Source organism: Bombina bombina, chromosome 3 (assembly GCF_027579735.1).
Source record: "Bombina bombina isolate aBomBom1 chromosome 3, aBomBom1.pri, whole genome shotgun sequence".
Classification (NCBI taxonomy): Eukaryota; Metazoa; Chordata; class Amphibia; order Anura; family Bombinatoridae; genus Bombina; species Bombina bombina.
Genome location: NC_069501.1, coordinates 218,994,425 through 219,022,169, shown reverse-complemented (window position 1 = coordinate 219,022,169; position 27,745 = coordinate 218,994,425). Strand labels below are relative to the sequence as shown.

At 37.6% G+C, this 27,745-nt stretch overlaps 1 protein-coding gene across 1 annotated transcript in view; it reads right to left on the bottom strand.

The window, feature by feature from the left end:
- CORO6 (coronin 6) overlaps nucleotides 1-26,288 on the bottom strand; it is a 170,233-nt gene extending 143,945 nt beyond the window's left edge. Inside the window, exon 1 of the mRNA XM_053706146.1 lies at nucleotides 25,987-26,288. The gene's annotated coding sequence lies outside the window, so the exon portion shown is untranslated. The remainder of the gene's footprint in view (nucleotides 1-25,986) is intronic.
- Between the last annotated feature and the right edge of the window lie 1,457 nt (nucleotides 26,289-27,745).

Genomic DNA, 27,745 nt, shown 5'->3' with positions numbered 1-27,745 from the left:
GAAGAACACAGAGTAAATTCCTAAAACATATTTAGACTTTTTATTAAGATACTAAAATAAATGTTATATTATATATTATAAATAAAAAAAGGTTTAAGATAGGGGGAAACAAATTATATATACAGGGAGTGCAGAATTATTAGGCAAGTTGTATTTTTGAGGATTAATTTTATTACTGAACAACAACCATGTTCTCAATGAACCCAAAAAACTCATTAATATCAAAGCTGAATAGTTTTGGAAGTAGTTTTTAGTTTGTTTTTAGTTATAGCTATTTTAGGGGGATATCTGTGTGTGCAGGTGACTATTACTGTGCATAATTATTAGGTAACTTAACAAAAAACAAATATATACCCATTTCAATTATTTATTTTTACCAGTGAAACCAATATAACATCTCAACATTCACAAATATACATTTCTGACATTCAAAAACAAAACAAAAACAAATCAGTGACCAATATAGCCACCTTTCTTTGCAAGGACACTCAAAAGCCTGCCATCCATGGATTCTGTCAGTGTTTTGATCTGTTCACCATCAACATTGCGTGCAGCAGCAACCACAGCCTCCCAGACACTGTTCAGAGAGGTGTACTGTTTTCCCTCCTTGTAAATCTCACATTTGATGATGGACCACAGGTTCTCAATGGGGTTCAGATCAGGTGAACAAGGAGGCCATGTCATTAGATTTTCTTCTTTTATACCCTTTCTTGCCAGCCACGCTGTGGAGTACTTGGACGCGTGTGATGGAGCATTGTCCTGCATGAAAATCATGTTTTTCTTGAAGGATGCAGACTTCTTCCTGTACCACTGCTTGAAGAAGGTGTCTTCCAGAAACTGGCAGTAGGACTGGGAGTTGAGCTTGACTCCATCCTCAACCCGAAAAGGCCCCACAAGCTCATCTTTGATGATACCAGCCCAAACCAGTACTCCACCTCCACCTTGCTGGCGCCTGAGTCGGACTGGAGCTCTCTGCCCTTTACCAATCCAGCCACGGGCCCATCCATCTGGTCCATCAAGACTCACTCTCATTTCATCAGTCCATAAAACCTTAGAAAAATCAGTCTTGAGATATTTCTTGGCCCAGTCTTGACGTTTCAGCTTGTGTGTCTTGTTCAGTGGTGGTCGTCTTTCAGCCTTTCTTACCTTGGCCATGTCTCTGAGTATTGCACACCTTGTGCTTTTGGGCACTCCAGTGATGTTGCAGCTCTGAAATATGGCCAAACTGGTGGCAAGTGGCATCTTGGCAGCTGCACACTTGACTTTTCTCAGTTCATGGGCAGTTATTTTGCGCCTTGGTTTTTCCACACGCTTCTTGCGACCCTGTTGACTATTTTGAATGAAACGCTTGATTGTTCGATGATCACGCTTCAGAAGCTTTGCAATTTTAAGAGTGCTGTATCCCTCTGCAAGATATCTCACTATTTTTGACTTTTCTGAGCCTGTCAAGTCCTTCTTTTGACCCATTTTGCCAAAGGAAAGGAAGTTGCCTAATAATTATGCACACCTGATATAGGGTGTTGATGTCATTAGACCACACCCCTTCTCATTACAGAGGATGATGTGGTCAAAATACTCATTTGCCTAATAATTCTGCACTCCCTGTATATATATATATATATATATATATATATACACACATATATATATATATATATATATAATTAATATATATATATATATATATATATATATATATATATATATTTATTTATTTTTAAACAAGGACTGTGCTTATATAAGAAGAAAAAAAAAGCATATAACATGATCTATAAACTATATTAACAGACCTCTGGGTAATTTTTTAAATGTCCCCAATTGCCCCCCCCCCCCCAAAAAAAATGTGTGTAGTGGTTTGAATAAAATAAAAAATAGCATTTAAAAAAAATGCACTAAGCAGTTTTTAGGGGTAAAAAGTGGTGGCTCTGGGGGTGTTAGAAAACAAAAAGTGCCTTTATATAGCGGTCTATGGGAACTGTGTGTTCCCTGTAAATACAAATGTATATACACATATTAACACATAAATATATATGTATATGCTTATACACATATTAACACATAAATATATATGTATATAATCATACATATATTTATATTTGCTGCCCCTTTGCTGAGCTTGTTCTTATGCCGTGTCTGACGGCATCAGAATGAGGCTCCCATTGGAGCCTATGGAAGAGCGATTTTGTGAGCGTAATGCTTCCATGCAATGCAAACGTGTAGTCACGTTCTTATTGGACCTCCCTTGTAATACACACCAGCACACATTTCGCAGAAGCAATATTTTACGCTCAACTTAAAATCTGTCCCTAAATTAGTTTACAAAATACAGTATTGTTAATTTCATGTAAAACTTTTCTTCACAGATTTGGAGATATGTATGTATGTTTTTTACTCTGAAGTATTTATAAACTGATCTGTTTTACACTTTTTTTTAACCCTTCTAATCCACAAAACAATGTTACAGTTGTGTATGGATTTTCAGGGCCGCCACTAGAAATTTTGGGGCCCCTGACTTGACCATTGATCAGGGCCCCCCTCCCCCCTTGACATGTGCTATTTTTGACCAAGTGACTAAAACGTATATGCACTTTATTCTTAAGTGTCTATTTAAACTTGGAAATGTTGTAAAGGTAGTAACATACACACACACAGACACACTCATACACTAAAACACACACTCACACATAAGGATTCACATATAGATACTCTAGCAGACACGCAAAGAAACACACAAACAGACTCAGACACAGACACCCACACAGACACTCAGCACTTGATTACATTGACCTGACAAGTAATGAGGTAGGCTACAGTTTTGTAAAAAAAAGGAGATTTAGAAAACAATATATGGAGTTCTGATTATCTTTTTGTAAAGGAAGATGCCAACTAAATGATGACAACAGCATGCAGTGGCTGAAAGGAAGGGCCCTGAACTGCCTAAACAATAATTTAAAGGTTAAATGGTGGATTGGTGACTTCCGTAAAGGTCTCATTAGTCTCAAAGTCTGTAGAAGGATGTGAATAATCAGTAGTACGGTAAAAATGTCCTTAAAAAGAACAGACAATGGACACACACACACACAAACTCAAACTTGCACATACACCCAAGGAAACACTGACAGAGACAGCCTCAGAAAACACACAAAGACATACAAACACACACACAGAGACAATCCACAGAAAACACACAGACATACACACACCCTCACAGAGACACCCACAGAAAACACCCCCCCCTCAATGAGACATCAAAATAAAACACACAAAGACATACACACACCCTCACAGAGACACCCACAGAAAACACACACCCTCGCAGAGACATCCACAGAAAACCCAGACATACATACATATACACACACACACCCTCACAGAGACATCCACAGAAAACACAGACATACACACCCACCCTCACAGAGGCATCCAGAGAAAATACACAAAGGCAAACATATACACACACCCTCGCAGAGACACCCATAGAAAAAGCTCAAAGACATACACACCCACCCTCACAGAGAGACCCACAGAAAAAAATACATACACACTCATAGAGACACAAACCAAAGCACAAAGACATAAACACAGACACCCACAGAAACACTCACAGGAGGAAACATTTATGCACCTTGCATCCCCTAAATCAACAGTGTGTGACATGCATGATAAAAAAATTGCAGAAATTAAGAGATCACTTTTTAAAGAATCATATTTGTAAATGTGTAAGCAAAAATAATTCTGTGAATTCAAAATTGTACATTAATTATCTGGGTAGATGGCTAGATGAAGAAAAGTACTTTTAAAAGGTTGACATATGTTTGTTTGTTTTTTCCCCAACCAAGAGCACCACTTCAAATATAGTGTACAAATGTTCCCATCTGTCAGCTGTACTTATGGATTTTGAAAATGCTGTACTCTATATGGTCTTGGTGGAACCATAAGCTGTGGTACTCATACCATTAGATATGATTAAATGCATAATTTAGGCTTGTTGGTATGTATTTCAAAATAAAGTCAGCTGTAGTGTAAACTGAACAGTTTTAAGTTAACCTGACTCATTTCAAACACTGAGCAATCTAAGTCTGAGAGTATAACATTTTATGCAGATGTAAAAATCTTAGATTAAATGCCTCATTGCATCTGGAAAGTCCTTGCATAAAGGGGCAGTAAAGTGTAATGTTTTATAAAATACACTGCTGCTAAAAAAAAATGTTTTTATGGACCCCTGGCCCCACCATACAACTACTACCACACTGAAGTTACAATCCGAAATTGCACAAAGAAAAAAAAACATTTGCTAAGTAAGTCATACCTCCTCTGCAAATGAAAGTTATCTGCAGTCTGACTCAGGCACACACTGTACAAACAAAGTCTGTCTCACACTGTGAATAGTGTTTTTTTTTTTTAGTTCTTGCCTCATGGGGCCCCCCTGGCCCATTGGGCCCCCCTGGCCCATTGGTCCCCTGACAGGAGTCACCCCTGTCACCCCCTGATGGCGGCCCTGTGGATTTTAAAGAGACATTATAGTGCAAAAATTACATGCTCCAATTCATTAGAGCACTACCGACCCTGCAAGTTTATATGTGTAACTCCCGCAAACGTACTGCTTGGAAGACAGAACTGCTGGTCTTGAGTGGACAGGGCCATTGAGCCAATCAGCAGCAGTAGCACATGAACCAGTATGGGGAAATTTTACCTCAGCCTGCAACATTCTTCATAGTGATTGGTTAGCTCAGAGCTCATTTACATCAGTCCCTAATTGGTCACACCAGTTTACTCACAAGGAGTAACAGTGAATTGCTATCGATTTACAAAAAACTTTGAAATTGTGCAAAATAACAGTGTTAAATTAATTTAAAATATTACAATCCCTTAAACTTGAGATGTTTGAAACCATAAACTGAAATAGTGTCAGTATAGTTCATTATTCACTATTTCACTTTTGTTGTTCAGGGCACAATCCAGTGAACAGGCAGTATGTCTGAAACTGCCATGTAAAGCTATAAAATACCTAAGTGAATAAGCCTCACATACTTACTAGACATTTGGAAACAGCTGCAAGACAGTGAAAAAAGCATTGGGTCATTTTTTTTTGCTGACAAATTCTAGACTTCTCTTCTTTTTTGTTTTTGCACATGTCAAGCAAATTGCTTTATTTTTTTTCATCAAATTGTTTTATTTTTTTTTGCATATAACTAACATGTGACAAAGGCTGTAATGCAGGTCGCCAACCTTTCGGACCTCAGGTATATATATATATATATATATACACACACATATATTGTACATAACTAGTATAACCATAGCTATGTTTACATTATGTATATATTTACACATTTTTAAGAATTTTTTTTGCTATCTGTGTAAATTGGTGTCTGTCATAAATTAAGTTTATATCAGAAAGCTCTCAATATGGATGTGAGCTAACCACGACTGATGTTACTGGAAATTACTACAATACTGGTGGGATATGGCGGATCTGCTGGATGGCAATTACTGGAATTCAGGTTATTAGAATGAAAAATAATTCATATTTAATAAAAATAAAAAAAAGAAGATGGAGGGGAGGAAGACAAGTGATGTAAGTCCATCTGAAGGAATTCGAAAAACTACTACAAAGAGACAGGTAAAGGGATGAAAATAAATGAAACATTTTTTTTTAGATTTTCTTTTTTTTATATACTTTAATTCCACTATTTCAGGCCAAGACTATAGCAACCTCTGCTGGCTTTAGAATGGAAGCATCTTGCTCTGAGCAGCATGCCGGGCGGGAGGTGTTAAAATTACAATCTAGCTATGCAAGTTGCGCATGCACTACACAACATGCGTAGGGAGATTGTAATTTAACTCCTCCTCCGTCGGTTTTCACTGGATGTCCAGCCAGGCACTGTTGGGAGTTGCGGCCCGACAGGGGGTTACACCATCAGAGGAGATTAATTTCTGCTTGATGGTGTCACGCACCACCAACATCTTCTCATGGACCACTAGTGGTCCACAGACCACTGGTTGGCGACCGCTGATTTAAAAAGGTGCCTAAAATGAAATATGCATTTATAAAAAAATATTTTAAAAAACAAACAAAAAACTAAAATGATCTACCAAGCTGCTGAATCAATGATTGTTAGTATTTGTGTAAACGGTTTAGATTTCTGTAAAATTCTTTATTTTAATAATGATGAGAACATTTACAAAGCCCAGAGTCAATGGGTCATATTACTTCAATCTAGTTCCTAATTTGTTTGATTTCTCAATATACAACTATATAGCCTTAACTGACTACTATTACCAGTAAAAAAAAGTTGGGGTATGCTCCTCAATATTGTTGAAGGCCCCTCTTGTTAAATAATTATGTTAACACCTTTAAGCAACCTCTATTGACACTACCATAACATACCATATAAACAATATTATGCATTACCTTCAGGGAGAAAATATGGGGGGAAAATAAAATAAAAACTACTGGCTAGATTACGAGTTGTGCGTTAAGGTAAAATAGCAGCGTTAAAAGGTCCTAACGCTGCTTTTTACGCCCGCTGGTATTACGAGTCTTGCAGGTATAGGTGTACCGCACACTTGTTTGGCCTTACCGCAAACTGACTTACGTAAACTTCATAAAGTCTTTTTCCTATGGGACTTCCATAGCGCCGGTATTACGAGTCTGTCCTGGGAGGCCAAAAAGTGAGCGGTACAGCCTCTACCGACAAGATCCGTAACGAATTCTAAAGTCAGTAGTTATGAGTTTTACACTACAACGCTGTAGCATAAAACTCATAACTAAAGTGCTAAAAAGTACACTAACACCCATAAACTACCTATTAAACCCTAAACCGAGGCCCTCTCGCATCGCAAATTCTATAATAAAATTTTTAACCCCTAATCTTCCGCTCCGGACATCGCTGCCACTAGAATAAACATATTAAGCCCTTAACCGCCGCACTCCCGCCTCGCAAACACTAGTTAAATATTATTAACCCCTAATCTTCCACTCAGGACATCGCCGCAACCTACATTATATTTATTAACCCCTAATCTGCTGCTCCCAACATCGCCGCCACCTACCTACATTTATTAACCCCTAATCTGCCGTCCCCAACGTCGCCGCCACTATTCTAAATTTATTAACCCTTTAAACTTAAGTCTAACCCTAACACCCCCTAACTTAAATATATCTTAATAAATATTACTATCATTAACTAAATTATTCCTATTTAAAACTAAATACTTACCTGTAAAATAAACCCTAAGCTAGCTACAATATAACTAATAGTTACATTGTACCTAGCTTAGGTTTTTTTTGTTTTTTTTTACAGGCAAGTTTGTATTTATTTTAACTAGGTAGAATAGTTATTAAATAGTTATTAACTATTTAATAACTACCTAGCTAATATAAATACAAATTTACCTGTAAAATAAAACCTAACCTATGTTACAATATCACCTAACACTACACTACAATTAAATAAATTACCTACATTAAATACAACCTAAGCTCCACATTGCCCTGAAAAGGGCATTTGGATGGGCAATGCCCTTAAAAGGGCATTTAGCTCTATTGCTGCCCAGGCGGGCAGAAGTCTTCATCCAGACGGCATCTTCTCTCTTCATCCTTCCGACACGGAGCGGCTCCATTTTCAAGACATCCGGCGTGGAGCATCCTTTTCAAATTACGTCTTCTTCGGAATGAATATCACTTTAAGTGACGTCTTCTGCCGGCTTCCTTGAGGACATCTTGCCGCTTGGATGAAGACTTCTCCCGGTAAGTGAATCTTCGGGGGTTATTTAAGGGTGTATTGCGAAGGTTTATTTTTTAGGTTAGGGCTTTCATCCGCAATAGAGCTAAATGCCCTTTTAAGGGATATGCCCATCCAAATGCCCTTTTGGGGAGCTTAGGTTTTTTAAGTTAGGCTTTTATTTGGGGTTTAAGTTAGGCTTTTATTTGGGGGGTTGTGTGTTTGGATGGTGGGTTTTACTGTTAGGGGGGGTGTTTGTATTTTTTTTTACAGGAAAAAGAGCTGATTTCTTTGGGGAAATGCCCCGCAAAAGGCCCTTTTAAGGGATATTGGTAGTTTAGTTTAGGCTAGGTTTTTTTTTTTTATTTTGAGGGGGCTTTTTTATTTTGATAGGGCTCTTAGATTAGGTGTAATTAGTTTAAAGATCTGTAATTTGTTTTTTTATTTTCTGTAATTTAGTGGGTTTTTTTTGTGATTTAGCCAATTTAATTTAATTTATTTAATTGTATTTAATGTAGGTAATTTATTTAATTATAGTGTAAGGTTAGGTGTTATTGTAACTTAGGTTAGGTTTTATTTTACAGGTAAATTTGTATTTATTTTAGCTAGGTAGTAAGTAAATAGTTAATAACTATTTAGTAACTATTCTACATAGTTAAAATAATTACAAACTTGCCTGTAAAATAAAAATAAACCCTAAGCTAGCTACAATGTAACTATTAGTTATATTGTAGCTAGTTTAGGGTTTATTTTATAGGTAAGTATTTAGTTTTAAATAGGAATAATTTAGGTAATGATAGTAATTTTATGTAGACTTATTTAAATTATATTTAAGTTAGGGGGTGTTATGGTTAGGGTTAGACTTAGATTTAGGGGTTAATACATTTAATATAGTGGCGGCGACGTTGGGGGCTGCAGATTAGGGGTTAATAATTGTAGGTAGGTTGCAGGGACATTGGGGGTGGGAGATTAGAGTTTAATAAATATAATGTAGGTGTTGACGATGTTGGGAGCAGATTAGGGGTTAATAAGTATAATGTAGGTGGTGGCGATGTCCGGAGCGGCAGATTTGGGGTTAATAAGAATAATGTAGGTGTCAGCGATGTCGGGGGCGGCAGATTAGGGGTTAATAAGTGTAAGATTAGGGGTGTTTAGACTCGGGGTTCATGTTAGGTGTAAACATAAAATGTGTTTCCCCATAGGAATTAATGGGGCTGCGTTACTGATTTTTACGTTGATTTTTTGCAGGTGTTAGACTTTTTCTCAGCCGGCTCTCCCCATTGATGTCTATGGGGAAATCGCGCAGGAGCACGTACGACCAGCTCACCGCTGACTTAAGCAGCGCTGGTATTGGAGTGCGGTATGGAGCACAATTTTTCTCTACGCTCACTTCTTGCCTTTTAACGCCAGGTTTGTAAAAACCCGTAATATCAGCGCTGCAGGTAAGTGAGCGGTGAGAAAAAACTGCTCGTTAGCACCGCACAGCTCATAACGAAAAACTCGTAATCTGGTCGTAAGCCTTATCAGACTTCCTAGAGCAAAAATAAAATGCTCTGTTTTGCAAAATCATTTTATTTTTAATGAATGCCCTTTTCACAATGTGTCAAAGGGACAGTCAACACCAGAATTGTTGTTGTTTTAAAAGATAGATAATCCCATTCCCCAGTTTTGCATAACCAACACAGTTATAATAATACATGTTTTACCTCTGTAATTACCTTGTATCTAAGCCTCTGCAGACTGCCCCCTTATTTCAGTTCTTTTGACAGACTTGCAATTTAGCCAATCAGTGCTCACGTCTTGGTAAATTCACGTGCATGAGCTCAATGTTATCTATATGAAACACATGAACTAACGCCCTCTAGTGCTGAAAAACTGCCTAAATGCATTTAGATTAGAGGTGGCTTTGGCCTTCATGGTCTAAGAAATTAGCATATGAACCTCCTAGGTTTAGCTTCCAACTAAGAATACCAAGAGAACAAAGCAAATTGGTGATAAAAGTAAATTGGAAAGTTGTTTAAAATGACATGCCCTATTTGAATCATGAAAGTTTTTTTTTGGACTTGACTGTCCCTTTAACCCCAGCATAGGGGATAAACACCTACTGTTGCACACCCAGGCTTAGTGCATTGCTGCTCATGAGAAGTGCTAAGGAGTGTGCTGGGTGTATAACTTTCAGGACTTTTCACTTTAGTCATATTTCACAGAAGTGAATTGAACTGGGGAAGGAGGTTCAGGGGTTGGAACCTGAGCATACAAGTTTTACACATATGATATGTTATAATGACCACAGAAATATAACAGTAACATAGCTTTGATTAGGGTTGTCACCTGTCTGGGAATGGCCCGGATGGGTTTTTATTAGTGTGTCCGGTTTTGAAGCTTAGTCGGACCCGGACATCCAAAGATGTACGCTGCCTAGTAGTACTATACTAGTACTGTTCTTGTTACTGAGTGATGGCTCCTACATGATGCTTACAGGCCCATTTATCAAAGGTCTTGCGGACCTGATCCGACACTGCGGATCAGGTCCGCAAGACCTCGCTAAATGCGGAGAGCAATACGCTCTCCGCATTTAACATTGCACCAGCAGCTCACAAGAGCTGCTGGTGCAACGCCGCCCCCTGCTGACTCGCGGCCAATCGGCCGCCAGCAGGGAGCTGTCAATCAACCCGATCGTATTCGATCGGGTTGATGTCTGGCGATTCCTGTCCGCCTGTTCAGAGCAGGCGGACAGGGTTATGGAGCAGCGGTCTTTTGACCGCTGCTTCATAAGTTGTGTTTCTGGCGAGTCTGAAGACTCGCCAGAAACACGGCCCTTCAAGCTCCATACGGAGCTTGATAAATGGGCCTGTTAGAGTGTGTGTGTCTTTGTGTTTGTCAGTGTCTTTGTGTGTGGGTGTGAGTGTGAGTGAGTGAGTGAATGTGTGTAACAGTATATGTGTTAATGTGTGTGTGTGTGGGTGTGTGAAAGTGTGTCTGTGTGAGTGAGAGAATGTGTTTAAGAGTGTATGTGTTAGTGTGTGAAAGTGTGCATGCCAGTCTGTGTTTTAAAGAGAAAGAGAGAGAATGTATTTAAGAGTATATGAGTCTGTGTGTGAAAGTATGTCTGTGTGTCTTTGTCCGTGTGTGAAAGTATGTCTGTGTAGCTTTGTGTGTGAGTCTGTGTGTGAAAAGTGTTTTTTTTTTGTGTGTGTGAGTGTAAGTGAGAGCGAATGTGCGTAACAGTATATGTTTTAGTGTGTGTGTGAGTGTGTCTGTGTGAGTGAGAGAGAATGTGTGTAACAGTATATGTGTTAGTGTGTGTGTGTGTGTAAGTGAAAGTGTGCTGTGAGTCTGTGTGAGAAAGAGAGGAAGAGAGAGAGAGAGAGAGAGAATGTGTTTAAGAGTATATGTGTTAGTGTGTGGAAGTGTGTCTGAGTCTGTGTGTGAAAAGGTGAGAGAGAGAATGTGTGTAACAGTATATGTGTTTGTGTGTGTGAGAGAGAGAGAGAATGTGTGTATGTATATGTTTTATTGTGTGTAGTATGTTTAGTTTAGGCTAGGTTTTTTTTTTATTTTGAGGGGGCTTTTTTATTTTGATAGGGCTCTTAGATTAGGTGTAATTAGTTTAAAGATCTGTAATTTGTTTTTTTATTTTCTGTAATTTAGTGGGGGTTTTTGTGATTTAGCCAATTTAATTTAATTTATTTAATTGTATTTAATGTAGGTAATTTATTTAATTATAGTGTAAGGTTAGGTGTTATTGTAACTTAGGTTAGGTTTTATTTTACAGGTAAATTTGTATTTATTTTAGCTAGGTAGTAAGTAAATAGTTAATAACTATTTAGTAACTATTCTACATAGTTAAAATAATTACAAACTTGCCTGTAAAATAAAAATAAACCCTAAGCTAGCTACAATGTAACTATTAGTTATATTGTAGCTAGTTTAGGGTTTATTTTATAGGTAAGTATTTAGTTTTAAATAGGAATAATTTAGGTAATGATAGTAATTTTATGTAGACTTATTTAAATTATATTTAAGTTAGGGGGTGTTATGGTTAGGGTTAGACTTAGATTTAGGGGTTAATACATTTAATATAGTGGCGGCGACGTTGGGGGCTGCAGATTAGGGGTTAATAAGTGTAGGTAGGTTGCGGCGACATTGGGGGTGGGAGATTAGAGTTTAATAAATATAATGTAGGTGTTGACGATGTTAGGAGCAGATTAGGGGTTAATAAGTATAATGTAGGTGGTGGCGATGTCCGGAGCAGCAGATTAGGGGTTAATAAGAATAATGTAGGTGTCAGCGATGTCGGGGGCAGCAGATTAGGGGTTAATAAGTGTAAGATTAGGGGTGTTTTGACTCGAGGTTCATGTTAGGTGTAAACATAAAATGTGTTTCCCCATAGGAATCAATGGGGCTGCGTTACTGATTTTTACGTTGATTTTTTGCAGGTGTTAGACTTTTTCTCAGCCGGCTCTCCCCATTGATGTCTATGGGGAAATCGCGCAGGAGCACGTACGACCAGCTCACCGCTGACTTAAGCAGCGCTGGTATTGGAGTGCGGTATGGAGCACAATTTTGCTCTACGCTCACTTCTTGCCTTTTAACGCCAGGTTTGTAAAAACCCGTAATATCAGCGCTGCAGGTAAGTGAGCGGTGAGAAAAAACTGCTCGTTAGCACCGCACAGCTCATAACGAAAAACTCGTAATCTGGTCGTAAGCCTTATCAGACTTCCTAGAGCAAAAATAAAATGCTCTGTTTTGCAAAATCATTTTATTTTTAATGAATGCCCTTTTCACAATGTGTCAAAGGGACAGTCAACACCAGAATTGTTGTTGTTTTAAAAGATAGATAATCCCATTCCCCAGTTTTGCATAACCAACACAGTTATAATAATACATGTTTTACCTCTGTAATTACCTTGTATCTAAGCCTCTGCAGACTGCCCCCTTATTTCAGTTCTTTTGACAGACTTGCAATTTAGCCAATCAGTGCTCACGTCTTGGTAAATTCACGTGCATGAGCTCAATGTTATCTATATGAAACACATGAACTAACGCTCTCTAGTGCTGAAAAACTGCCTAAATGCATTTAGATTAGAGGTGGCTTTGGCCTTCAAGGTCTAAGAAATTAGCATATGAACCTCCTAGGTTTAGCTTCCAACTAAGAATACCAAGAGAACAAAGCAAATTGGTGATAAAAGTAAATTGGAAAGTTGTTTAAAATGACATGCCCTATTTGAATCATGAAAGTTTTTTTTTGGACTTGACTGTCCCTTTAACCCCAGCATAGGGGATAAACACCTACTGTTGCACACCCAGGCTTAGTGCATTGCTGCTCATGAGAAGTGCTAAGGAGTGTGCTGGGTATATAACTTTCAGGACTTTTCACTTTAGTCATATTTCACAGAAGTGAATTGAACTGGGGAAGGAGGTTCAGGGGTTGGAACCTGAGCATACAAGTTTTACACATATGATATGTTATAATGACCACAGAAATATAACAGTAACATAGCTTTGATTAGGGTTGTCACCTGTCTGGGAATGGCCCGGATGGGTTTTTATTAGTGTGTCCGGTTTTGAAGCTTAGTCGGACCCGGACATCCAAAGATGTACGCTGCCTAGTAGTACTATACTAGTACTGTTCTTGTTACTGAGTGATGGCTCCTACATGATGCTTAGAGTGTGTGTGTCTTTGTGTTTGTCAGTGTCTTTGTGTGTGGGTGTGAGTGTGAGTGAGTGAGTGAATGTGTGTAACAGTATATGTGTTAATGTGTGTGTGTGTGGGTGTGTGAAAGTGTGTCTGTGTGAGTGAGAGAATGTGTTTAAGAGTGTATGTGTTAGTGTGTGAAAGTGTGCATGCCAGTCTGTGTTTTAAAGAGAAAGAGAGAGAATGTGTTTAAGAGTATATGAGTCTGTGTGTGAAAGTATGTCTGTGTGTCTTTGTCCGTGTGTGAAAGTATGTCTGTGTAGCTTTGTGTGTGAGTCTGTGTGTGAAAAGTGTTTTTTTTTGTGTGTGTGAGTGTAAGTGAGAGCGAATGTGTGTAACAGTATATGTTTTAGTGTGTGTGTGAGTGTGTCTGTGTGAGTGAGAGAGAGAATGTGTGTAACAGTATATGTGTTAGTGTGTGTGTGTGTAAGTGAAAGTGTGCTGTGAGTCTGTGTGAGAAATAGAGGAAGAGAGAGAGAGAGAGAGAGAGAGATAATGTGTTTAAGAGTATATGTGTTAGTGTGTGGAAGTGTGTCTGAGTCTGTGTGTGAAAAGGTGAGAGAGAGAATGTGTGTAACAGTATATGTGTTTGTGTGTGAGAGAGAGAGAGAGAATGTGTGTACAAGTATGTATATGTTTTAGTGTGTGTAAGTGTATATGTTTTAGTGTGTGAAAGTGTGTCTGGAGTCTGTGTATTAATAAGAGAGAGAATGTGTTTAAGAGTATATGTGCTAGAGTGTATGTGTGTATGTGAAAGTGTGAGTGTCTGTGTGAGAGAAAGCATGAGTGTCTGTGTGTGAGAGAGAGACAGTGAGTGAGTATAAGTGTGTTAGTGTGTGAGTGTGAGCGTAAGTGTGTGTGAGAGTGTGTGTGCGAGATAGAGGATGTGTGAGAGTATGAATGTCTATGTAAGACATTGGGGTCAATTTATTATAGTGCATGTGGACATGATACGATGTAGCGTATCATGTCCGCTGCAATCAATAAATGCTGACAGCATACGCTGTCGGCATTTATCATTGCACCAGCAGTTCTTGTGTCAAACAACCCAATCGTATTCGATCGGGATGATTTCTGTCCGCCGCCTCATAACCTGTCCGCCTCAGAGCAGGTGGACAGGTTATGGAACAGGGGTACGGAGCTGTTCACGGTGCAAGTGTGTTCGGTTTTGGCCTGAACTAAAGGTGGCAAACCTAGCTGTTATGTTTATTGCTCTGTAAACAACATAATTAAAGGTTTATTACACAGTACTACACATGATTGATACCAAAACATCTAATGAAATATTTACAATATGCAAAAGATGCCTTAACATAAAAACTCATTACAGTATAGGTATCTTAAAGTGTCATACAGAGTTATTAGTAAACATGACCTTTAGCCGTTAAGTGGCACTGTGTCATTTAACAGCCTGAGTGTCTTCATTGCTCAATCTGTTCCTTAGCCAGGGTCAGTCAGATCACAGAAGAGACATCAGAGAGATATGCTGAATAGCCTGTCAGATCATGCCAAATAATGAGTGTAATAATGTGTGTAATAACAGAAGCAAGAGCGCAAGAGTTTATGTGGGGCGTGTAATGATGGAAGGTGGTAAGTCCTCCTATTTAATTAACTACAACACACACAGAAGTGACAATAGAATTCAAATGTTTACTTTAACGCTACAAATTTATATACAGGTGCAAATCCCCAAATTCGGAATTCTAAAATCCAGAATTATTCCAAAATCCATTCTTTCTCATTAATATTTTTTTAACTACAACTTTTAACTTTATGATTACAGTACTATGTATATAAAAGCATGTATAAGATGTATTATGACATGCAAGTTTTGCCGAATTATATATTTTTTACATTTGGTCCCATCCCCTCTCCAAGCTGTCCCATTTTACAGATGCAAAGATGCCAAAATCCAAACTATGCCAAAATCTAAACGTTTTCCAGCCCCAGACAGTTTGGATTAAAGGTTTTATACCCGTATACACATTATCTGGGACACCTCAATAATGTTTTGGTACTTAAAGGGACATTAAACTATTTTTTTTTTATTTTCATGTAGCTTTAAAATCACTTACACCTGTTTTGGTTTGAAAGAACTGTCAGTATAGTATACAGTTGTGCCATAATGTGTACTACTCATGTTTTAGGTGTTCACCATATGGGGTATTTTTCTTCTCTGGTAGAAAATAACGTTACGTGTTATATCTAAAAGTTATTCCCGTACCCTACATTAGTGGTAAAGCACACTTGCAGCAAAGTATGGTGCTATACATAAGCATATAAATCTACAACAGGGAAATACATTTAAAAAAATAATAAAAACTGTAACGAAGGCCCATTAAATGAGTGCTCAATTACTTTAGGAGAGTTGTCATTAAAAAACAATGTTGTTTGCTTATAGTCAGTAACTGTGTTTGCTTAAAGGGACATAAAACTCCCAAAAATGTTTTCATAATTAATATAGAGCATACACTTTTAAACAACTTTCCAACGTACTCCTGTTATCTAATTTCTTCTGTTTTCTTGGTATAATTTGTTGAAAAGCGTACCTGTGTTTAGCTAGCTCCCAGTAGTGCACTGCTTCAACAAGGGATACCAGGAGAACAAAGCAAATTAGATAACAGAAGTCAATTGGGGAGTTGTTTATAATTGTATTCTCTATCTGATTCATGAAAGAATAATACATATTATGTTACAAATGCTGTGCAATGTTTTCTAATAGCCATGAAAAATATATGGAAAACTATTTGGGTGAACAGAAAATGACTTACATTGTAGCAATGATGATTACTTATAATAAATGTGTATTATAGATGAGATGATGAGGCCCTTATAATTGTATAATGGTTGGTAATCTATGCTCATTTTCTTATACATATAGATGGGGGCATTAAAGTATTTCTGCTAAATCCGTACAACTAGTGGGAAAGAATTAAAGGGATTTGAGTATAAATGAAAATATTTTCTGTTGCTGAGAAACAAAATATTTTACTTTATTGACTGGTAGGAAGACACAGCAGCCTGCTGCTGCCTTGTGTGCTTTACATGAAGCGCATATTCCAGGAATGACATATATACATAACTGTTAGTTCAAAGTGTTTCTAAAAAAGGAGCACAACTTACTTGACAAACCCTATCATGTAAGTGCTGGATGATACATATATCGCTTACACAAGGGGTGGGGGTTAAGATAAATGTTTTCAGATGCAGTTTAGGATTTACAAATCACAGAGAGAAAGGCAATGAGGAAAGGCACCATACGCTCATAAAGTGTCAGGCTTGTGGGAAGAACTGCTCAGGTCTTGCAACTAACTCACAGCAGAGAATGAAGAGAAGTACAAAATTAGGGAAATTGTTAAACAAAATAAAAAAAACAAAATAGATTTGAAGTCAGAAACAAAACATATGGCAAACTGATTGTATCAAGTGGTCACCGATTTTAATTTATGGCTAAAAATAAACGGTAAATGGAAGTAAAAAATAAACATTTTATATGGGGCCAGTCATGAATAGTCATTGGCAAGATCACATTATACTCACACAAAAAATAACCCCCCAAAAAAGTTTTATATGGGGGGGGGCAGCCATGATTAGCCATGGGCAAGATCACATTATACTCACACAAAAAATAACCCCCCAAAAACGTTTTATATGGGGGGGGCAGCCATGATTAGCCATGGGCAAGATCACATTATACTCACACAAAAAATAACCCCCCAAAAACGTTTTATATGGGGGGGGTGGCAGCCATGATTAGCCATGGGCAAGATCACATTATACTCACACAAAAAATAACCCCCCCAAAACGTTTTATATGGGGGGGGGAGGCAGCCATGATTAGCCATGGGCAAGATCACATTATACTCACACAAAAAATAACCCCCCCAAAACGTTTTATATTGGGGGGGCAGCCATGATTAGCCATGGGCAAGATCACATTATACTCACACAAAAAATAATCCCCCAAAAACGTTTTATATTGGGGGGCAGCCATGATTAGTCATGGGCAAGATCACATTATACTCACACAAAAAATAACCCCCAAAAACGTTTTCTATGGGGGGACCAGCCATGATTAGCCATGGGCAAGATCACATTATACTCACACAAAAAATAACCCCCAAAAACGTTTTATATGAGGGGGCCAGCCATGATTAGCCATGGGCAAGATCACATTATACTCACACAAAAAATAACCCCCAAAAACGTTTTCTATGGGGGGGGGCCAGCCATGATTAGCCATGGGCAAGATCACATTATACTCACACAAAAAATAACCCCCAAAAATGTTTTATATGAGGGGGCCAGCCATGATTAGCCATGGGCAAGATCACATTATACTCACACAAAAAATAACCCCCAAAAACGTTTTCTATGGGGGGGCCAGCCATGATTAGCCATGGGCAAGATCACATTATACTCACACAAAAAATAACCCCCAAAAATGTTTTATATGAGGGGGCCAGCCATGATTAGCCATGGGCAAGATCACATTATACTCACACAAACAATAACCCCCAAAAACGTTTTATATGGGGGGGCAGCCATATATGGGGGGGCAGCCATGATTAGCCATGGGCAAGATCACATTATACTCACAAACAAACAGACAACTCTAAATAGTTACATTTAGTAGAAATATATGTTCTTTATTATCTAATGAGAAGGGATTTTTTCAGTGACAAATTGCTGGTGTCTGTTTTATGCTCAGTGATGTGGAGGACAAAAAAAAATCAAAGTCTGGCGGACCTGATCCGACAGTGCGGGTCAGGTCCGCCAGACCTCGCTGAATGCGGAGAGCAATACGCTCGCCGTATTCAGCATTGCACCAGCAGCTCACAAGAGCTGCTGGTGCAACGCCGCGCCCTGCAGACTCACGGCCAATGGTCCGCCAGCAGGGGGGTGTCAATTAACCCGGTCGTACTCGATCGGGTTGATTTGCGGCGATGTCTGTCTGTCTGCTCTGAGCAGGCGGACAGGTTATGGAGCAGCGGTCTTTGTGACCGCTGCATCATAACTGCTGTTTCTGGGGAGCCTGCATCCATTCAGAGCTTGATAGATAGGCCCCTATATCTGGCCCCTGCCTTAGATAGAGAGCAGAATAAAAAATAAAAAAAATTCCACGTGACTTATATTAGCAGAATTACCTGTTTCTGGTTATATCCTTTGCAATTTAAAGTGATTGTAAACTTTAACAAATGAATTACTGGCCAGTATATAAAAGTAATCTTTAAAACAGGGGCACTTTAATTAATTAACATTTTGAAAGGCGCTTCGTTTTTAAAATATTTACCACTGAGTTATGGTAATCATACCACCGTTATACCTCCCACATCTCATACTGTATTTAGCAGATCGATGACGAATCCAGCTTCCTCTAATCGTTGCATGCCCCATCTGGCATCCACGAGGGGCACACAATGATTGGAGGAAGCTGTATTCGCCATCAATCTACTAAATACACTATGAGATGCGGGTGGAGGAACGGCGGTATGTTTACCATAACAGTTTACCATAATCAGTGGTAAATATTTTAAAAACAAAGTGTCTCTCAAGATGTTAATGAATTAAAGTGCCCCTGTTTTAAAGATTACTTTTATATACTGCCAGTAATTTGTTAAAGTTTACAATCACTTTAACTCATTTACATGACACTATATCTTGATAATGTAACATTAAAGTCATGTTACTCCGTATATAAAATGAATAAAACTAAGCGTAATAAAACCTAATGACTGAAGAACTATTAGGACTGTGAGACTGTCTGATGTGTTTCAGATAACAATTCATTCTCACAGACTTCATATCTAGATAGCTCAGATATTTGCATATGCCTTCAGCACTAAATGTACTTTAATGCATGCTGTATACTTATTTATTAATATTTCTATATAAGGCACACAATAACAATTACCATTGTATATTGTACAGTACACAAACTGTTACTAACTTGTATATAAAGCCATTTTCAGGCCTTTTTTATTATCACAGACTGATCTTGCTTGGAGACCCTTTAGCTTTGTAATTATATCCAATTACTGATTTGTTAATTCTATATCCCCATCTATTTGATGTCTTCATCTTTTGTTAAGCACTATTTTATATAAACAAATAAATAAAACATTTTTATAAACACTGGTACCATACAATGGTTGAGACATGTGCACGCTCCTAGGCATACCTAGGTATGTTCTAACAGAAAGTAGAAGATTTAACATAGGAACCCAAGTGTTCCTAAACAACAGAAGTAAAGTGGAATTGAAGAGTTTGCAAGCTCTATTTAAATTATGAAACTTTCATTTTGACTTCCCTTTAAAGCTGTTAATTTAATTGAAATACCATTGCGTGTCTAGTGCAGTATATATACTGGAACACTGCATAAAACATGGTTTAAAGCAGAACTATTCTGTTGTAGGAACTCTTCCTCTGCTCTCATCCTGTGAAGCTAAAAATCAGTGCATCTGGTCAACTAAAAGGCATTTCCACATGATGAGCTAAAAGTGTAATTATAAAGAGAAAGGCTTCAAATATTAATGAGAGAGATATCATGGAGCTGTGAGAGATAGGAGGCGTAACGTGAATAGCTTAAAGTGTGACTGTCTTTGTACATATAAGGATCTTTTAAACTCCATGTGACATGCACTGATCGCTGTGCCTCAGCTGTCAGTACTCTCCCTCTCTCTATAAAGCTATTTTATTGCCTTTGTTTTGCATATTTTTGAAGAAAATATGCATTGTGTTTGGCTTAAATGCCCTTTGCTGGACCTTACATGTAAGAAGTGCACATTTAATTGACTTCCCTTTATCATAAGACTAAAAGGGTGCTGTAGTTGTTAACTGCATAATTCATGTCAGTTTCCTGAAACGTAAAAAAAGAAAAATGAGAGCAATCCGGTGCTCTCAGGGACATACAATAATAATAGGTACATCACAGAACTGTCTGCAGAGCAAGTCTGTGCTTCAAGTTTGTACAAATAAAGCTGTAACATACAAATGTCACACAGAAGAGAGTTGTGAGAAACCATCTTTTTAAGAATATATAATAGCTTTTTACTTTTTATTTTAATGGATATTCTAATGCAATAGGTGATGTGCGCAATTAATCTGGTGTGCTCCAAACCATAAAGATATGTGTGTATGCCTCCCAGTGGTGTAAGCAGGGGCACTAGCGGTACTGTGGGCATGTGTGTTTGTTGGGAAATCAGTTTTACAATTTGTTATTAGTGCAAGCGCTTATTATTAATGTTGTAACTTTGATTGAGCATCCAATATGGCTATTTTTCACTAAAATGATAAATACAAAAATGCTGAGATAAACAATGAAAATGACTGAATGTGAACATCAAAACCTGCTCATCAGGATCTTTAGCATGTTGATCATTTCCAAACAATAGACTGTAATCAAATCTTATGTTTAAACCCACACAACTGGGTCCAATACATAGGTAAGTCCTGCTTGGGAACTGTAAGACTTGAAGCTTCTGAGCATAACCTGGCCAGTCAGCCAATAAGGAGTGGCGGCTGCATGAGCTTAATCATCTGCAATGTCCTACTCAGAAGCGGCAAAGCTTATAAGACTGTATGAGAACAAAAAAATAGACACAATAACTTGTAAAGCCAGGGGGGTGTCGCTTGATTGAAGGTACCACAGGCAGCTACCTGAACTGACTAATCACATATACATATGTTGATTTAGTTTATGAAGAACAATTGCGTTCTTAGTACAGTATTAGTCAGCTAAGTGTACATAGCAGCTTCTGCCCTCGATTCTCTCACTCTATTTTGACTAGCTTAGGGGAATCAGGGATATTAAGAAAAACAAATCAAAAAAGCACGTCAGCTGTCTGGTCTGCCTTATGAAAGCATGGGCCCTTATAAGAATCAATCTGACAGAAGGTTAGTCAATCTACTTCTGCTGAGATCGATCCTTAAAGGGACAGTCTGGTCAATATTAAACTTTCAAGCTTCAACTAGGGCACTATTTTTAAAACCTGCCCTCAAGCCTCCCCAACAGGCCAGGTTTTCCGGACTACCTTTGAAGAGAGCAGGTAAACTAGCAATGTTTTCTAATCAGCTGATTATTTCACCTGTGCTCCAGTTCAGATATCCTCAAAATGTGGCCTTTTAGGGAGGCCTGAGAACAGGTTTGAAAACCAATGAGATAGGGTATACAATTTTAAACAACTTTCAAATTTACATTTATCTTCAAATTTGCTTTGTTCTCTTGGTATTCTTTGTCGGAAGCTAAACCTAGTTAGGTGCATATGCTAATTTCTAAGTACTTGAAGGCAGCCTCTTATCTCAGTGCATTTTGACAATTTTTCACAGTTTGACTGCCCTAGTTCATGTTTGCCAGATAGATAACATTGTGCTTACTCCTACTATTTACTTAATGCTATACTATTTACTTAATGCAGTTTGTGAATGTGCACTACCGCTGTAAGTACAGGTTGCATATGTTGACGCTTTAATTCATGGCTGCCCAACCTACAGCCCAAAGGCCATATCCAGTTGTTCAAAGTGTTTGTGTGTCTCTCTGAACCACTGAGCCAAAAACAGATGTCAGTTCCTTGGTATTCAAGAAGCAGTTCCATATATTTCGTTAGGTAACCAAGCATATGTATTTGTACCAAATTGTTTAATTTTGAGTAGTATATACAGTTAAATGATATAAAAGCTACTTATTTCCTAACTATTAAAATGTCATTTTATTTTGAGTTCTTATTTTAACCATAATTGTAGCAGAACGTCAAATGCCCTCTGGTCCAATTCCACCATTACTGACAGACCTCCATGTTAAAATGTTTGGACGATCATACTTTAATAGAATTACAATGTTATTAACAGTTCTTTGTACAAATGACACTGTCTGAAGTACTACTGGTAAGTGAGACCAACTCTATAATAGATCACACAGGCACCCACACCTGAGAATATGAAATGCTGAACCAGCTTACTCAGTGTGACCTTTTGTTCGCTCAGCACACTTATGCCACTCACAAAGATTAATTGTACTGGAATATATCAGTCTAAAACCAACACTAGAACAGCAGTTTGCACTCAGATAACTAAAGTGACAGACGTTAAAAGTTTAATGCTACTAGACGTGCACATTTGTTAGGAAAGTCCTCTTTTGTGAATTGGGCGAAAAGAGGCTGCTCCCTGGTTGAGTGCTTGTTCCTTTGCAAAAGTTACCACTTTCTCACACTCCACTCAGAAACATGCCCTCATCAATCATTACTGAATATGGGTGCACTATATATTCGCTATTACCACTGCACATGTGCAGTCAGTGCTTGTGATGTCACACAAAACACTTTACATTTTAAAGCTCAACTACCTGGTAAGAAGATGTAAAATAAATAACTCACTGTGACCTGTAAGACTCATTTACTGTTATATTACTGTTGTGAAGTATACTTGAGGAACAAAATAATAAAAATCTTTTTCAATTAAAATAAATAACTCACCTGCTTATACACTTCCCCTTTAACACACTTGACGGCTGCAATATATTGCAACACAGCTACAAATCGTTGGCATGCAAGGAGTTAATACAATTAGTAATAACGTGGATACAGTACATAAAAAGTGCTTAGCGCACCATATTCCCTGTACACTGTACAAATACATTTCTTTTCTTGCAAATTAAAAATATTGACTACATTTTAATAAACAGGTGTCTAAATTAATGTTTTCCTGCAGGTTTCACATAACCTTTGCAATTATTGATTTTAGACTCCATAAATAAATACATAAATACACTATTGTAAAACTTGTAATGGGAGCTTTTCACAAATTGAGACTTTATCAGACCCCATTCATGACTGCCTGTCTCCTCCATCTTTTTGTAGAATCAAAAAAGTGGAAAACAGCACACCAATTACCTCTTCCAGTGGGGCACGGAGTAACAGACTTGCCAAGTCTCACCAATGTCCATAAAATTCAAGAAACTCCAGCCACCAATTTCTTTTAAAAGACCTTTATTCTTTAGTCATGGGTCCCATTGATATACAACGTTTCAAGCCAGCATTAGGCTCTTAGTCATGTACATGACTAAGAGCCTAATGCTGGCTTGAAACGTTGTATATCAATGGGACCCATGACTAAAGAATAAAGGTCTTTTAAAAGAAATTGGTGGCTGGAGTTTCTTGAATTTTATCCTCCATCTTTTTGCACAGCTGCAGATCAAGTTATAGTGTCAAGACATTTGCCAACAAGGACATATACAGTATATTGCATTGTATTTGCTCATATAGTATTCACTGTGTATATTGGGGTTTCAGGACTGGATGAGCTGTGCATTTTGTGCACACACAGTCGTTCTTTGGTTAGATAAAGATGTGCCTGCTGATTTGTGATAAGCATATACATGTATAACGCGTTCAGAATGAATGCTGACACCCAGCACACTGTATGCAGTGTTGTTATTCAATATTACATAAAAATATATTTTTTATTCAATATTCTTATTTTACTAAAAGATTTAAAATGATCTTAGAATGTTTGTTTATAGCTCCTTTTTGTCAATATTTTTTTCTTTTCAGGTGAGCACTTATACAGCAGTATGAATTATGCCTATCAGTGAGTACTTATACAGCAGTATGAATTGTGCCTATCAGTGAGCACTTATACAGCAGTATGAATTGTGCCTATCAGTGAGCACTCATACAGCAGTATGAATTATGCCTATCAGTGAGCACTTATACAGCAGTATGAATTGTGCCTATCAGTGAGCACTTATACAGCAGTATGAATTGTGCTTATTAGTGAGCACTTATACAGCAGTATGAATTATGCCTATCAGTGAGCACTTATACAGCAGTATGAATTGTGCCTATCAGTGAGCACTTATACAGGAGTATGAATTGTGTCTATCAGTGAGCACTTATACAGCAGTATGAATTGTGCCTATCAGTGAGTACTTATACAGCAGTATGAATTATGCCTATCAGTGAGCACTTATACAGCAGTATGAATTATGCCTATCAGTGAGCACTTATACAGCAGTATGAATTATGCCTATCAGTGAGCACTTATAAAGCAGTATGAATTATGCCTATCAGTGAGCACTTATACAGCAGTATGAATTATGCCTATCAGTGAGCACTTATACAGCAGTATGAATTATGCCTATCAGTGAGCACTTACACAGCAGTATGAATTATGCCTATCAGTGAGCACTTACACAGCAGTATGAATTGTGCCTATCAGTGAGCACTTACACAGCAGTATGAATTGTGCCTATCAGTGAGTACTTATACAGCAGTATGAATTGTGCCTATCAGTGAGCACTCATACAGCAGTATGAATTGTGCCTATCAGTGAGCACTTATACAGCAATATGAATTATGTCTATCAGTGAGCACTTATACAGCAGTATGAATTGTGCCTATCAGTGAGCACTTATGCAGCAGTATGAATTGTGCCTATCAGTGAGCACTTATACAGCAGTATGAATTGTGCCTATCAGTAAGCACTTATACAGCAGTATGAATTGTGCCTATCAGTGAGCACTTATACAGCAGTATGAATTGTGCCTATCAGTGAGCACTTATACAGCAGTATGAATTGTGCCTATCAGTGAGCACTTATACAGCAGTATGAATTGTGCCTATCAGTGAGCACTTATACAGCAGTATGAATTGTGCCTATCAGTGAGCACTTATACAGCAGTAGGATATTACCATAGTCAGGCAATGCCTATTACATTTGTTTTCTGCTAGTAGAACAGCATTTGATATTTCAGATATATGGCAGAGTATATTTCCTGGAATCTTAAAGGTGCGCATTCATTAATTTATTGTGAAAATCTAATTAGATCAAATATAGATCAAATCTTCCAAATATAAAAATTCAGAGAATAAACTCAATTATTTTGGAACAAAGTAAATAAAGTTGAATTTCCCATAATCTTCTAAGTAAAGGTGGGGGTATAACTGATAAAAAAAAAAAATCTGTGTTCAAGAAGCCATGTGAATTTATATTACAAATACAAACAAGGACAAACTTAAAATCACAAACCACAATGTCATCTTCTTTACAGATTACAAACAACATATGTCATAAATGATGATAGAAATATGCAGAGGGTGCCATAAACGTTACACACAATTAACCTGCTCTGATTGAAACATAAAACTTATGTAACATTGTGTTAAAAAATGAAATATACCATCCATGCGAAGAGCATGCTAGAGGCAAGTTATAGAAATAAAATGACGTTTTGTGGCATGGGGTTTTGCAGCAGCTAAACAAGGAGACACGCTGCCTGCTGCAGAGAGAGAAGAGGTCACTTTCCAAATATAGAAATATCTGAGCGTTCCCCTGCAGGTCCTGTGACCAGAGAGACTGAAAAACCGACTAAATATAAAGATTATCATAGGAACAGGAAATCAAAAGAACTGAATAGGTCAAAAAAACTGCAACGAATAAAATATAAGATTATTACATAAATTAGAAAGCAGTTATAGGGTTACATATAATGTCCTATAGAGATAGATATACTGTGATCACATTAGAGGGGGTTTTCAATAGATCACCATAAGTGACAGCACTTACCTTGGTAAATAGGCAAATAAGAGCTGTGGTGGGGTTAGAGGACACTTGCTGGAAGCAGTGTGATTCCTGTTCCTGTGTTATATCCCACGTTCCAGGAGCTTGCTGTGAGGTATCCTTTCCGATTGTCTGATTGTGTATACTGCTAGCATGCACAGTGCTGCTACCCTCTGTCCAGTGCTGAGCTCACTGACTCAAGCTGTTCTGCTCTAGTCGGAAATTGACTCAGGGGTCTAGTGTGCGTTGCAAGAGGCTGCAGCCAGGAGGCTCTTGCTGCAGTAACAGCTGCTGCCATCAACATACAAGAAAAATAACTCAACACCCAACAGCTGAAAGGCAGAGTTGTGGGGAGATGGTGAACAGACAAAGGGAGGAGCAGGGCTTTCATGACTGGGTGTATTTGCCTTCCAAATTTTGCAGTCATAGATAATGTGTCAGCTATTACTGTAATGACTAGTGATGCTCTGTACTGTGCCATTAACTATTGTTAAGTTTGCACTTATATTTACATATCAATTTTTTTTCTCTGAGGTATCCACATAAGTCATAAAGTGTTTTTTTTTCTGCTGGAAAAAAACAAGCTAAAGAACATTTACATTTTAGAACACAACTTTGCAAAAAAAAAAAAAAAAAAAGCAAATACATATCAATTGTGGTGCTTTTTCTTTGTAGTATCCTTGTAAGTCATAAAATAAATACAAATATATATATATTATATGTGTGTGTGTGTCATTTTCTATGTAGTAAATAAAGGGAGTCATTTCTTAAAGGGACATGAAACCAAAAAATTTATTTCATGATTTAGGTAGAACGTACAATTTTAAACGACTTTCCAGTTTCCTTTTTATTATCAAATTTGCTTCATTCTCTTGGTATCATTAGTTGAAGGAGCAGCAATGCACTGCTGGTTTCTAACTGAACAGATGGGTGAACCAATGACAATCGTTATTTGAAAACAAAAGAGTGCAACAGCACTACACTAGTATGTGGGAGATGCTATTTATCAAAATTGGATTTATTTCCTTAGCTTGAGTGCTTATGCATGAATTAACTAGAAGAGCAGGATCAACAAGAGGTTGAAAAAGTATGCATTTCTTTAGCACTTCGTTCTCCCCTTAAATTTATGTATAGAACACCTTAGTAGGATGAAGTGGTGATTTGAATTAAAATTTAACCTTTATTGGTTTTATTAAAAAAACAGAACACACAACATAAAGAGTTAAAAACACAAAAAGTAAGGGCCCATAGGACGAGTATATCAAATTACTCAGTGCAGTTAACAATATTATAAATTCAAAAGTGTGATCACTTGGCAGTGTACTTAATAAGGAGATGGAATATTGAAATCTCCTAAGAGAAGATAGATACAATATGAGTAAGTTTTGCTGAGTATAAAAACTGACTCAGCAATCGGTTAGGTAATCAGTTGTTTATCAGATAGGTTTTCTTAAGTCTATTAAATTTGTTAAACTTAAGAAAAATGTGCTCAAAAGGATGAGCAAATATTTATAGGAATAAATGTCAGTAAAGTAACCGATTTTTATATTTTTTTAGATATCTTTTATCATTGGCTCATGTGCTTAAATTGCCTTGTGCCTGCAATCAGTACTTGATTTATAATTTTTGTCAGTTCATACAAAATGATATACCAGTATTGGTTCTCAATCTGTTGGTTGACTTTATTAGCAGTCTGGTATCTCTTGTCATTGGCTCATGTGCTTAGATTGCCTTGTGTCTGCAATCTGTACTTAAATTATAAGTT